The 16,338-nt window shown below is 34.7% G+C and overlaps 1 protein-coding gene across 2 annotated transcripts in view; it reads right to left on the bottom strand.

Annotated features, from left to right (window-relative positions):
- The window catches only part of stat5a (signal transducer and activator of transcription 5a), a 99,413-nt gene that overhangs the window by 52,937 nt on the left and 30,138 nt on the right, over positions 1 to 16,338 (bottom strand). The window lies entirely within an intron of this gene.

The following is a 16,338-nucleotide window of genomic DNA, read 5'->3' as shown; positions in this document are numbered from 1 at the left end:
TGACCAGCTTCAGTCAGTTTTGGCCGTGTATTTTCTGCACTGCACCAGATGAGAGCAGGGTTCAAAACAAACACTTGCCAAGCACCAATAGTAAATAAAGTTGCTCGCCAATTGGCAGATAATTTTATTTGAAACGGCATGGTTTAAATCACATGGGAAGAATGAGATTCAACCCTCGCTTATGTAAGAGACATGCTTGATTCAAATGAAACACTCTGCTGAAGAAAACACATGTGCCTTCTTCTTCCAGAATGCCTTGAGTCATTTTTTCTCCAGAGCTACACATACGTGGAATATTCCTCACATTCAACTTTCAAAATGAAAAGGAATAAAATCACAATGTGTCTTTTTCACTTTTTTGTGCAATTTCAATGACAGATGGAGCTGTCACTAGCTTTTTTACGATGCGTGATTACCTGCGTGGTTTGCCACTAATATATAGTACAAGGAAACATTTAGATAATCAATCAAAATCTATTTCAAATATATTATATAAAATACAGTTAAAAAAAATACACTGCAAGTGAGTGACATTGTGAGATTCAATGAAGTTTGTGTGCAGTTTCATCTCTCAGGACATTCATCTATAGATAACTCCATCTCCAAAAAATAATGTTTTGATCAACAGCTATCGACAACTCAGTCAACATCCACATCTATCCCTTTGGACACAAAGCATGAAACCCAAAGGTACAGATTCTTGCACATTTTCAACACAACTGACTTTAGAAAGCCAGCCAGGGTTAGACCTCATGGGAAGGATTATGTAATCGTAAAGAGAAACTCTCTCTTGACAGAGGCCATGGTAAGATAAGAGGGAATCCATGTAGAAAACCATGCACGACAGATGTTAATGAGGCGAGGAGGGGAAGTTTGTGCGTGATCTGATATGATAGCGCATAGAGAAGAACACAAACACAAACATTTGTGTGTGAGAGTGCTTGTGAGGAGGAACAGATAAGCAGGAGATAATGCAAACACTGCTTAAGATGGAAAAGTGGCATTTGTATGTAGTGTCATATGGTGACCAGTTTATACAGAGTGAACTGTCACACATATTAACACAAAAACACTCATCCGACACTTCACAGGCAGCTAGAGGGGCTGAGGGCAATTTTCTTAGGGGCTAATGTTCAAACAACCAAAAACACATACACCATCTGTGTGTGCGCGTTTATTGATGGCCGCACAAAGACAACCCTGAAGCTGTCGCGTCACTCAAACTGCGCAAATACTTTCAAGCTGATATCCAAAAGAGCATTCCTCTCTCTCTTACGCTCTTCCATCCCTCCAGCTATAAAGGTTAATATGATGAACCAACACCAAATGAACCCGCCACCATTTCCACACTGACTAACACTCGCTTTCTCTACGGGAGGATGAATAAAAGCATATTTATGGCCGGTGAGGATATAGAAATCCTGACAGCAGGGAGGGACTGGTGCCGGCTGACCTTATGCAACAACAGCAACAACAAAAATGTATACACACATTCCAAGCTCAGTTCTCTTCAGATGTAGTTCTTGCATTCTGGGAGTAAATGAGCCACTTTTCCTCTCAATCTGATGACAGAAATTAAACTAATGGTGCAAAGAATAAAAGAAGAGTGAATCAATAAAAGAGTACTTTTCTCTTTCAAGAAATAATTCAGCAGTTATGTACTAGTATCTGAAACCGTTTGATGTTCTTTCTTCCTTGGACCACCAAAGGAGATCTTCTCCATACAAAGAATGCGAATAGTGGCCAGCAGCTAAGCTTCAAAAAGACAAAAATAGCATAAAAGTGTGTCATCTTTTTAAGTAATTTGATAGCTAACATGCTAAAATTAAATTAAACATACTGAAAATCCTTCCACATTAGCTTAATTTGTTTATTAGTGAATACCAATTTTCTGGTGCTTTTTGTCACCATTCATGTTTATTATATGAAAAAGAGTAGAGTGAACGTTCTGCAAACCATCTCCTTTTGCGGTTGCATGGAAGAAATAATGTCATACGAGTTTAGAAAGACATGAGGGTAAATGATGAAAGAATTTCATTTTCAGGGTGAACCAATTTTTTAAAGGTGCCATAGAACGTCTTTTTAAAAGATGTAATATAAGTCTAAGGTGTCCCCTGAATGTGTCTGTGAAGTTTCAGCTCAAAATACCCCATACATTTTTTTTTATTAGTTTTTTAACTGCCTATTTTGGGGCATCATTAAATATGCACTGATTCAGGCTGCGGCCCCTTTAATTGCTCGCGCTTGCCTTTAACAGCATAAACAAAGTTCACACAGCTAATATAACCCTCAAAATGGATCTTTACAAAGTGTTCGTCATGCATACTGCATGTATGCATCGGATTATGTGAGTATTGTATTTATTTGGATGTTTACATTTGATTCTGAATGAGTTTGAGGCTGTGCTCTGTGGCTAACGGCTAATGCTACACTGTTGGAGAGATTTATAAAGAATGAAGTTGTGTTTATGAATTATACAGACTGCAAGTGTTTAAAAATGAAAATAGCAACGACTCTTGTCTCCGTGAATACAGTAAGAAACAATGGTAACTTTAACCACATTTAACAGTACATTAGCAACATGCTAACGAAACATTTAGAAAGACAATTTACAAATATCAGTAAAAATATCATGATATCATGAATCATGTCAGTTATTATTGCTCCATCTGCCATTTTTCGCTGTTGTTCTTGCTTACCTAGTCTGTTGATTCACCTGTGCAGATCCAGACGTTAATGCCTGCCCTTGTCTAATGCCTTTCATAATGTTGGGAACATGGGCTGGCATATGCAAATATTGGGGGTGTACATATTCATGATCCTGACTGTTACGTAACAGTCTGTGTTATGTTGAGATTCGCCTGTTCTTCAGAGGTCTTTTAAACAAGTGAGATTTATATAAGGAGGAGGAAACAATGGAGTTTGAGACTCACTGTATGTCATTTCCATGTACTGAACTCTTGTTATTTAACTATGCCGAGGTAAATTCAATTTTTAATTCTAGGGCACCTTTAAATGAAAAATCTACCATCCCATTTAAAGGGACAACAGAGCACTGTAATAAATAAACATGGACACGAAACTGACACAGTACAATTAATTCAGCACCCAAGTTCTACTCTAATAAATGGGATATGAATCACAGCGTTTTGTTTGACTTCATCCTAAAAAACAATCAAAAGTGGTACTTGAACTACTGAATGGACCATGATTCTTTTCGGGGGGGGGGGGGGGGGGGGAGGAATAAGAGGAATTAAATAGTTAAAGGATTAAAAGGGATTTAAGGGAACAAAAAAAAAAAATGGCAAAAGGTAATAAGAACGCTACGGTAAGAACGGTAAAAGTTCCATGTCTGTAGTTATTAAGTAATTTGTAATTTGTATCTCTGATATGTCAAAAACGCGAAACGTTTCTTGTCTCGTCACATTCAGTTATGAATCACATTAATCATATCATGTTAATCAAATAATAGCATGTTTTCAATTCAAAACGGCGAAATTTCACAAAAATGTTGAGTAGTTTGCATCACTGGATATTAGTCAGTTGCTAAATATTTAAATCATGAAACAGTCGTCAAATATTAAATGTTTAGCTACTTACTCGCCACGCTCCCTTTTACTGCTAAAACAAAAGCATCACATTAGAATTCGCACTCTTCTTTCTTCAGTGAATGGTAAGCCCTTCTTTAATTTGATTGGCCAGCTCACTCATTCTGACAGTGATGAGCGCTGTTAGACCTCTGAGGCAGACCAGCCTAAAAACTTTTTTGTCATCCTAACAACAAACAGAGTGGTGCATAATGGAGTACAGCAGAGCAGCATCAATAATATCAAATATTGGGGGGGAGGAATTTGGTCATTTGTAATTATAGACTGTACACAGATGCTTTATCTGTGTATGACGAAGAGCAGCACTGTTATCAACTAATCTTACTTCAAGTTACAATAAATAGCTAGTCTGGAACATGTTCATACATAACTTTTTATAGCTATAGCATGTGATAATGAACAAGAAGTTACCTTTCACTGCATTGATGCCAACAAAGCTATGGCTCAGTGAGTAAATCAACATGCACCAGTTTAATATCGCCACCCACAACCTAACAACAAGCTCTACTCTTCAGCACAGTGGTCACTACAAAAGTCTTTTACATGTCCAGCATAACTGAACATTAAACACTAACAAGCCACTAACAAACACATTAAACAGCACTTAATTTCAACATTTAATCTCCTTATCTATCCCTATGCAAAGCATGCTGGGAACTAGAAATCCACTGCCCAGTTTCAGTCAATGCAACAGAAATGATTCATGTAGTCCCAACACAAATGGTTTGAGTTAACTTAACATTTTACAAATTTAATTTCATTTAACAATTGAGTGCAAATGACAATTAAGTAAAAAATGAAAGATTTGTGTTGTTTCGGCTTATTTTATTTAAATGAACTGAGCAAACAGCTAGAATCTTTTTTGTTTGTTTTTTTTTTTGAATGGGAGAAGGATTATGAGAATAACCAAATGAACCAAAAGCCTCGTTTCACAGCCATCTATTACAAGAAGTCAGGTTGCCAGGAAGGAAAATGATCATAGAAACAAAACAATTTATATGAATGAGCTCAAGCACTACTGTTTATCTGACTTCATGCAGACTTCTTCCACATTAAACATGTTAAAGTGAAAAGCAGAACAAAGCAGTAAAACAAGATGCTATGTTGAAATCATTAGAAAGTAAGTTAATGACACAACCAGACAAAGCAAGAGTTAAAATCCACATCATTTTGAGCTTCTATAAAATGTAATCAACCAGAAACTCCCTGTGGAAGATATGAAGACAGTTTATTTACTGGTTACAATTTATAAAACTCGTCAGAACAGAATCTGTGTCTGTTTGTGTGTGTTCAGTATCATTAGTCTAAATCCTGATTAAAAGGTCAGTCTATCTGAGCGAACACAGGCAGTGACTCATGCCTGTGTGTGAGCTGATGTGTGTGTGTGTGTGTGTGTGTTTGCATACCATCTGCCATTGCATATCTGATCAAGTTAGACAAACCCTCCAGAGAGTCCCTCATGACATCTATAAATACCTTGGTCTCTAAAATACCCTAAAACAATATACAAGCAAGATTATTTCCAAGATTGAAAAGAAAAAGTCAGAAAATCAAAACACAGGAATGCATATGTCACACATCTGATGCAGATTAATCTGTGAGAAGATAATGCAAGCATCAAACTTCCTGTGCAGGTAACAATAGCAAACGACTCGACCGCTGTAATCGCCACGCCTACCACTAACCTCCGGTTGCCATGACGACGTAGCGCTTGTGAAAGGTGCATTAGGCCTAGAGGCTATCAGCCGGTCGCACTAACTCGCTAAGAAAACAACACACACACACAAGAAAACATGAACACTTACAGGCAATTTGTTTCTAGGATGCGAATGAAAAAAAGACATATTATCATGTTTTAATGAAACTGCCCTGATTACCTGATCTTATATCCATTAGCACACAGTATGGAGTCTGCTTTTCACATTTTTATGCAAATGCTTAGAGCCGCTATGAGTGCAGAGAAGAACTGAGAGGAAAAATTTTCCATCTGTGGTGAAACACATACATTTGTGCTTGATGGATGAATGGATGGATGGATAATTAACAGTGAAAATGACAGAGAACATGGAAGTCCGAAGGTTAAGTGTTTAAATTCAGTGATCCCCAGACAGACAGACAGACAGACGCACACACAACACGGTATGAATGGCTTGAAGTGTTCTGTGAAGTGATTACATTAAAGCACAGGAGGAACACAAAACAACAGATGTCTCATTCACTCTTTTACTGAATCTGAAGAGCATCACGGTTATTCATTCCCTGTAATCAACACAGAAACACATGAAATATAACAAAAATGGGGATACTATTAGCCTACTACTATCCTCCTGGGACCCAGGAATAGACTTTCGTCCTCTGCAGTAGGCATCATATTTTTGTGAATTTCTCTGACAACATACATGTCACAGTTTTAAGTCTGAATGTCCTGTAAAGTGCACATTCAGGGCTTTTTTTTTTTTTTTTTTTTTAGAGATTCCAAATGTTCGGAAGTTTCACAATGACAATTTCCTCTCCTTGGTTTTTAAAAATGACTGACATTCATTCAGTGATCAAATTTAACACTCATATGGAAATATAATACATTTCGTTATTATCATTTAAATCTCACTACTTTTCAAATTGTTTGTCATAAATCAACATCTGTTCAAATGTTATGGGGTTTCTAATCAAAATATGACTTTCTGTTATGAAACAGGACATTGATTTCATACATGTCCACTGTAGAAGACATTACGTCTTAAATCATGTTTATTAGGTATTTTGGGAGACACAACAAGTGAATAGGGAAAAAAAGGTAACACTTTATTTTAGGGTCTTGTTGTTAGTTGCTTATTATCATGCATATTACTAGAATATTGGCTGTTTATTAGTACTTATTCAGCACATATTAATGCCTTATTCTGCATGACCTTATTCTACATTCTTAACCCTACCCAATACCTAAACTACTAACTTACTAATTATTAATAAGCAATAAATTAGGAGTTTATTGGGGGAAAAATCATAGTTAATAGTGAATATGTGTTCCCTACTAAAGTGTTACCAAAGAAATTATATTTCAATATTCCTATGAAATATTAGATATTATTCTGAAAATCTTGCCAATTATTACTCCCATTATTACACTTCTTTTTTTTCATTACATGTTGCCCCAAGAACACATTAAAGGTGCTAAAGAGGATGTTTTGTTTTATACATTTTTGCAATATTACTTGAAACTGTCTTTACTAACTGATAAAAGACTATTTATTAGGTGCACTGAAAGGAATAATATTAATATACATCATCTGTGCATGAGGTAGGGCCTTAAAAACATCAGCCAATCGATTGGCCCTCTGGCTTGTCAATCACTGCCATTACGTTACTTGTGAAAGACGTGCGCGGATTGGCCCTCTATATGAAACATAAAAATTGATTGGTGATTCAAATCCCATTGTTTTTGCCTATTCATGTCTATGCACGTCTTTTTATTTATTTTTTTGTTAAATTGAGTCCTGGTGTCCTCTACAGAGGACAAAGAATATCATTTGTCAATTTTTTTCATGTCATAAACAATGTAATGACATTAAAAAATACTAAATTCACAAAACTCACAAAAAAGGATATTCTAAATGATCAATGATTAATGACTATCTAGCTAAGCAAAGTCATTCAGAGATTTGTACACATTGATTCCACTGCGCTATTCCCCAGTTCATCTGTGATGCTTTAAAGAGAACGTGTACAATAAGGGCTCTCTTGGGCCCTATTAAGACCAAGGCCAAAGTGACTGTAATAGGGATGCTCATTCATTCATGTAATTAGCCTAGCGAATGGGTTGTTTTCTTGAGACTAGGTGGACAGCAACATCACAGTGCTTGAAACTGGGTGGACACAAATATCTTTCATATAGTATCTGTCTCGTTATCACCATTAATAACACAAATCACCATCATGACAGACCTTATACACTCATCCCAGCATCTGCAAACAGCAAACTGAACGACAACAAACCTTTGCATTTTTCGGCACATTACTAAACAAAATACAGATTAAAAATATTTCTGGGTTTCTGCTAAGGCAATGCTAACAAAGTATTTTGAAGGTTGAGCACGCAAGCTCAGCGGCTAGTGAACCAATCAGCTGTGTCCAGTCAGATGTGATAAGGATGTGATTACGAGCAGGTTGAGTTAAAGGACCTATTAGCTTGTGCCATCTTGAGTTTCATGACAGAACTTTGTATTGTATTTACTTTTTTAAAAAGCTGCTGAATTTTTTTAAGTGATGGTTATATGTGTTTATATATATATATATATATATATATATATATATATATATATATATATATATATATATATATATATAAACACATATAACCATCACTTAAAAAAATATATATATTACTGCTTTTCCATATATATATATATATATATATATATATATATATATATATATATATATATATATATATATATATATATATATATATATATATATGGGTCATTGACGAATAAGGGTTTTTATAGTGTAAATAATGGAGATATAATTAATTTGAAAGTTTTATTAAGTGTTAACAATGAGATTATGTGTTTTTTATAAATCAATTAACACTGCTTTTGTATTTTTTTTTTTTACAAAAAGATTTTGGTTTACCGAATGACATTTTAGGTTATCGATATTTTCAAACAATGCTAAAAGACTGATATCTAGCTAACAAAAGGACAATCAAACATTTTATATTTAGTACTAGTTTTTAAAATATTACAACATTTAAAAGAGAGTTAGTTACTTTGCTTCACGACCGTGTGGTCCTTTACAGGCGTCTGAATGATGTCACATCCTGTCACATGATATTGACTGCATAACTTGATCCAAAATGGTCCCTTTATATCGGTTACTCTGAATGACATCAATGAAATTCATTTTTCCGGACATTCTTTCTCATAACAAAGCAACGACTTCTACACATATTTTTAATACCATTTTGCACTATGTTGAAATATGATGTTATAAAATCATGCCAGAATAAAAAATATATACATTTATTACATTTTAAGATATTTTTATCACAAATGAAGTTGCTGTATTGACCTTTGGACGGTTAAACCGAATGACCTTTTGACACTTCAAAATCTTTAAAATACCTTTATATGTAGTAAAATATAATTAAAACCTTCTGGATTCAATAAAATAGATCTTACATACTTTGGATGTCAAATCTTTGTTTTTTTATTATTATTAAGGCCTTTGGACAAAAAAATTACGCGTCACATCATTGACACATATATGTGTGTGTGTGTGTGTGTGTGTATATATACAGTATATATATATATATATATATATATATATATATATATATAAATATATATATACTAAGAGTGCACTAAACACAGCAAAGAGAAGTAGCATTCGCCTGAGGAGGTAACCATAGAAACGGTAGGCTACTCTAGCACTTTCTGTAAGGATCAATAAAATGAATTCAAGAAAACATAAGTACTGTCATTATTTACAGCTTTGTCATTTTAAATATCAAAAATGTATCAAAACCCTTTAGTTCTTAGTTTAAAATGTCTTTAAGCAAGCTGAAGATTAGTTACCTAGTGAAAGTCACTAAATAATTCACACGCTTACTAATACTTCAACTAAAAATAATTTATGATAATAAAATAAAATACAAATATAAAATAAAAATAATTCATTATTATTCTTAAATTGCATTTTACTCAATATTTGAGTTTCTTCTTAAACAGAAGCATTATTGGATTTTTAAATTGCTGATTTGTTTTAGGCATCAGGTCAAGAATGTAATTGAGTTTTGTAAATTCAGAAAATGTCAATGAATGTGGATGAGCAACTTGATGCAAGCTGTTATTCGTCTAGCAGGAAGGGCCTCGGCCAAACGAGCAGCATTCCAGTGACATTTATGAGACCCATCATACTGTTTATTGGGATGCTGAGATTGACTGTGCGAAAAGCTGAGGAACTTCAGTACTTAATAGCCAAATTATCTTCATTAGCTCTAAATTTAGTGTTCTGGGTGGGACAACAACGACAGATATTTAGCAAGACTGGTATGTTGTGTGTCTCTGTGCATTTGTGTCTGCTGATCTATTAACAGGTCCTTTGTGAAGCTTATTTTAAACCTCACACACTTTTTAAATGCTCGACATCAGATCATGTTTCTGTGTGTTATGTGTGTGAGGGGGACAAGCAGATGAGTATGGTACAGAAAATGTCTCTATGTGCATATGTTACAGAATGTGATTTCCATTGAACTTCCATTGAACTAGATCAGTCTGCAGGTGTAGCAACCTGTTAGTAAAGCATCTTATAAATGCATTCAAGACAAACTGAGGATTTCATAGTGTTTCATTCCAAAACAACTGTATTAAATATAGACAGATGGTCCAGTTCTGAAAAATACAACTCTCCTGTAGCCATTTCTACACACATACATTTTTAACAAAGGCGCACTGCGCACAACCATTTAAAAGCCCAATTTTCCTAGACTGATAAAAACTCAAGTTCAGTGTACTTTCGAAAAGAACATGCAAAGACAGACTGGGGAAGGCTGTAGCGAATGGATGTTAAAAACAGAGAAGAGAGCTGAAATTGTGCTGTCTGGACATGTGAGGTGTAGAAACAGGCTGAACACTGGTGGAATGAGAGGAATGGAAGCTGTTTAGACTAAATGATCAATAAGTAACTTCATAACTACTGGTTGCCATAGAAAACTATAAAGCATGCCAGAGACACAGACAGAAAGAAAGAGAAATTAACATACTGACTGACACATACACACATACATATATAGAGAGAGATATCTTCAGCACTGGCCACTTTTATGTTTCAGGACTTGATTTCCTACTTTTTAAGCAATTTTCCCCAGAATTTTAATCTTGAACTCTGAAGAGCCTTCAAAAAATATGATTACATTTAAATTATGACTGTCACACAGTTGTGGCATTATTTCCACCAAAATGAACAATTTAAAAAATTTAATTAAAAGTTACTGTACTTGTTTATTAAACAGACATCGGTGCTAATAAAGAGTATGTCTGATATTTTGTCAATTTTGTCAAAATATTATTTAATTGTATTTACCATACATAAAATGCTAGCAATGAATTAGCCTATAGGCAAAACAAATGAGTCTGAATTTTTATTGAAAAATGTTTAAAATGAGAAATGCACATGCACCAAAAAATACTCCAACCGCAGTGGCAAAACTCATTCATTCAATCAAATCAAATCTCTGCAGAATGACTGAAAGAAGCAGTATCTTAGCAGTCTTAGTATCTTCCACATCCTCCTTCAACTTTGGTGTGTGAAAAAAAAAAAAAAAAAGACAAAAAAAAAGCTTTTCAGAGTGTGTTAAAAGGAAGAGAACACTTACAGTACTACACATTCGTAAGACTGATAACCAACTTTCAGTTGAGGCTAAAAAAAACACATGGGATCCAAACGTCTGAGACCACAATGAAAATCTAAAATAAAAAACAGAATTTAAAGAGAAAGTAACTTGACCACGATTATACAGACGCATCGATATACGACTTTGCATCTTCTCAAATCATCAGGTTTGACACAAACATGGAGTTCATGCAGCTCAAGTGCTGCAAAAGAGGACAAACCAAATACTAATACAATCTGAGACACATTTTTCACCATATGTGTTGTTATTATAGTCAACAGGAACTCCACATAAACAAATGATTTGCATAACTGATAAATCATGAAATGGTATGTGTTTTTCAGTACTACTGTCTATGACATTGTATTTTTTTCTTAGTTTCATGAATTGTTGTAATGTAAAGAGGGAACAAAGCAAAATATAGATTTGAGGCTCACAGACCACAATCATTTTAGTCAGCAAGAAGCAAAGACACTGACTTGATTAGGCGACTTTTGCAATTGTATAAGCAAACATGTTGAAAAGATACTAAACAAATTTACATTTGTGAGAGGAAAAGGTGTGTCGTGCTCGAGTGTGTAAAGCCCACTTTCACTATGGGTCTTCTGGGTGGGTGTTAACATGTGGCTGATCAGTTGCTATGGTGTTTTCGGTGGTTACTAAGTGTTTCCTAACTGGCATAAGTCAAAAGAGCACATACTTATGATGATATTCTAGTCTCTAGATAAGTTTTGAGTTCTTTTAAAAGTAAGTCAAAGGATTTCTTTGACTATTTTATCTGTGAAAACCAAAAACTTAGCAATATCGTAGCACAACATTTGTGTTATTATTCATATTCATAGCACAAATGACGCAGGATGTAATACACTAGCGTTCAAAAGTTTTTCTTTAAAGCAATGAAGAAAAGCTGCATTAAACTGATCAAAAGTGACAGTAAAGATTTATATATCGTTACACGTGATTTCTATTTCAAATAAATCCTGTTCTTTTGAATCCTGAATAGATGTACTTCAGTTTCCACAAAAAATATTAAGCAGCACAAACGTATTCAATATTAAAAATAATAAGAAATGTTTCTTGAGCAGCAAATCATAATTTTAGAATAATTTCTGAAGGATCATGTGACACTAATGATGCTGAAAATTCACCATATATATATAAAACATTTAAAATAATATTTCAAAATAATATATACAATACATATGTGTGTATGTGTGTGATTATTTTACTGATAAAAACAGTTTTGCACAAGCATAAGAAACATAATGGTTTTCCACAGGCGTAATGGCAAAATGGTTTTGTACAAACTGTACATTCTGTCCTGCTACAGACAGTTTCTTTCTGCAGACCACAAGCTTATTTTAACCTAGTAACCCAACACTTGTAAAGATACATCTTTAGACCAGGCATAACACCATTACATCAATATGAAATGCTTGGAAGGTGCTTGTAAAACATCAGTAATTATGGGTTTCATTTACTCAAATATGGGTAACAAACATTTGAGTTTGATGAGTTTCAGCATAATGAGGGAGAGTGCAGGTTCAGGAACCAATAGAGGACTAACAGTTTGTAACTTGACACTTGCAGAGGGAGGTACAGTGCTTGTAAAGTAAAGGTGTAAGAGTGTGGTTGGCCTGCTAACAAATCGCAGGTTCAAGGCTCAGGGCAGGTCAGTGCTAGTGCTGTGAACCACATGTCATCTGCTGATGAATGCTAGCACCTGTGACCGCTGCCACTGTAAGAAGAGTGTAGTCAAAAAGAGGTCAATCTAAAAGAGAGAAGCGAGTTCCTAGATGTGCACCAGCTAATACTGTAAGAGGATCAATATAGCATGCTGGCAGCAATTACTTGAACTGATTATAAGCTGAGGGATCATTCAGTAGTACAGTACCACTGATACTTCTCTACTGGTGACTTTTTTTTTTTTTTTGCTATATGATACTATGTACATTTAAATAATGATATAGCCATCAGCATGCTTGAATAGTGACAACATTTTGCACCAAGAAAAAGATTAAAAGTAGAGGCAAACCATATTCTGGCCAAATATATATAAGATTTATTTATTTGAAAGTATATTTTGTTTAAACCTTCAAGTGGCAAAATAAGGGGCAAGAAAATACATAAAGTACACTTAAAGGTGCCCTCGACTGAAAAATTGAATTTATCTTGGCATAGTTAAATAACAAGAGTTCAGTACATGGAAATGACATATAGTGAGTCTCAAACTCCATTGTTTCCTCCTTCTTATATAAATCTAATTTGTTTAAAAGACCTCCGAAGAACAGGCGAATCTCAACATAACACCGACTGTTACGTAACAGTCGGGATCATTAATATGTACGCCCCCAATATTTGCATATGCCAGCCCATGTTCCCAACATTATTAAAGGCATTAGACAAGGGCAGCCAGTATTAACGTCTGGATGTGCACAGCCGAATCATCAGACTAGGTAAGCAAGCAAGAACAATAGCGAAAAATGGCAGATGGAGCAATAATAACTGACATGATCCATGATAACATGATATTTTTAGTGATATTTGTAAATTGTCTTTCTAAATGTTTCATTAGCATGTTGCTAATGTACTGTTAAATGTGGTTAAAGTTACCATCGGTTATTACTGTATTCACGGAGACAAGAGAGCCGTCGCTATTTTCATTTTTAAACACTTGCAGTCTGTATAATTCATAAACACTACTTCATTCTTTATAAATCTCTCCAACAGTGTAGCATTACCCGTTAGCCACACAGCATAGCCTCAAACTCATTCAGAATCAGAAGTAAACAATATAACAGTATACAATACTCACATAATCCGACGCATGCATGACAAACACTTTGTAAAGATCCATTTTGAGGGTTATATTAGCTGTGTAAACTTTGTTAAGGCACTGTTTAAGGCAAGCGCGAGCTCTGTGGGCAGGGAGCACGAGGATTTAAAGGGGCTGCAGCATAAAATCGGCGCGTTTATAATGATGCCCCAAAATAGGCAGTTAAAAAAATTAATAAAAAAAAATCTATGGGGTATTTTGAGCTGAAACTTCACAGACACATTCAGGGGACCTTTAAAGTACAATTTAGGTTTAAAATTTAGAATGAAAACATTTTCTTTAAAAAAGGGCAGCAAAATATATTAGTAAATATAAGTAATTAACACTTATACTTTAAAAATATATTTATGTAATGTTTTGCCATACAGGAAAATCAGGACCACTTTTTATATTAGTGTACTTTTTAAAGTACAGTTTGCCCTATTATAAGTGCACTGCTATAAAAGTGCACTACTAAGTGTACAACGGTTGCTGATGAACTAATATAATTATATAAAGATGCCTGACTAAAGAGATAATTAACTCAGGTTAATTAAGCTGTGTAGTAGGTGAACTTTTAGGTCAACATTTGCAAAACAGCAATTACAATCATACTTTTCCTCATTTATAGGTTGCTTTAGATGGCATCTACCCAATATAATAAATGTAACTGAAAAATGACATTACAAAAAGGGCATACTTTTTAATTAGACACCTTTTTAACAGTGTATTATTAATTAGGATTTTAGGTAGCACACATTTTCACAACACAGTATGTAATTTTCTTGGTCACTATGAGTCAGCTATGAAATTAATTATGTGATTCTGGTATGATTTCAACCTAAATAGAAAGTGCAAAGAAGTATATAAATACACACTATATCTAAATCATTTGATGTAAGGCATCTCTAACCATTCAGCTACTTATAACAATAACTTTTTACAGCCGATCCAATCACTACTTGAGTCCTGGCCTGCATGGTCTCAACCAATGATGTGAGATCATGGAGCGGGATAATATGTTTGTTTGACAAATGGAAGAAAGGAAGTGCTGAAAAAACTTGTTTGAAAACAGTCACTGTATTTGCAATTTCATTTAGGGATATAGGAAAATACACTTCCCTTTTAAATCATTTCGTTTTGGTTGAAACTGTAAAATTACACAAAAGCCTTTAATTATAGGAAATGTCAAAATCCAGCATTCTGTAGGTTGTTGTTTTCCACTCTCCTTCATTCTCTTTAAACAGGCTGAAGTAGAGAATGACACCTTGCAGCAAAATTAACTGAGAGAAACATCCCAGAGCAAAATCCTGACCAGTTTAACATGAGGCCATGTATTAAACTACTGCCTTGAAGCAGGGAGCGCGTGCCACCATATGCTAAGTCATCAAATTCCAGCTACACTTTAATCCAGCCAGACCGAGACCCATGATCCATTAAAGGTCTGTCACCCTGTAAATCACCCAGAATGCAACAGCCCTGACTGATGACAGCCTAGAGAATCCACAGGCGCAGCAGGCTATAACTTAGACTGCATGCTGTGCATCCTTACTATAGAGTGTAAAAAATTAAACTTATATAATTGAGGAATCTTTTACATATGATCAAATGTACAAGTGAATTAGATTACGCATCACTTTTTTTTCTAGCAACACCACTGACACCAAGCAGAACTGCAAAAATAATGTCTCATATAAGTTCATGCCACTGTTCAGACAAACAGGTAGTCATTCACCAAACTAACACTGTTGGTTGAGCACATATTGCTAAGTCAAACAAACAGATTGCAGTTCTGTTTGGTGCCACTAGTGGCTCTGGAATTACACAAAACAGAAAGCAAATGTTAGCATTATCCAATGCATTAATGCATTGCATTGGAGTGGTTTTGTATTTACTATTTACTATTTTATGTGCATTCTTGAGTTACTATAGCGGTAACAAAGCACTGAGCTCAAGGGGGCGACAAAGTTATCTTGAAATGTTCACGTTATCAAACCAAATGTGTTATTATTCACCTAGCCTGCTAAAAACATGCAAACTGAAAAGAAAACTTGTGCTGGGTGAGTGCTGAATGGTAGTGAAACGTAAGGTGCAGTTACAGGAATACTTGCTTAGAAGTATATTGACTAATGAAACCATGATAAAATATTATTTACTATTATGTAAATTCATGTGATTATTTAATATTATTTACAGTGCATCCAGAAAGTATTCACAGCGCTTCACTTTTTTCACATTTTGTTATGTTACAGCCTTATTCCAAAAGGGATTAAATTCATTATTTTCCTCAAAATTCTACAAACAATACCCCATAACAACGTGAAAGAAGTCTGTATGAAATCTTTGCAAATTAAAAAAAAAAAAAAAAAAATCACATGTAAATAAGTATTCACAGCCTTTGCCATGACACTCAAAATTGAGCTGAGGTGCATCCTGTTTCCACTGATCATCCTTGAGATGTTTTTACAACTTGATTGGAGTCCACCAGTGGTAAATTCAGTTGATTGGACATGATTTGGAAA

This window comes from Megalobrama amblycephala, linkage group LG1 (genome assembly GCF_018812025.1).
Source record: "Megalobrama amblycephala isolate DHTTF-2021 linkage group LG1, ASM1881202v1, whole genome shotgun sequence".
NCBI lineage: Eukaryota > Metazoa > Chordata > Actinopteri > Cypriniformes > Xenocyprididae > Megalobrama > Megalobrama amblycephala.
This window is presented reverse-complemented; position numbering and strand designations above follow the sequence as displayed.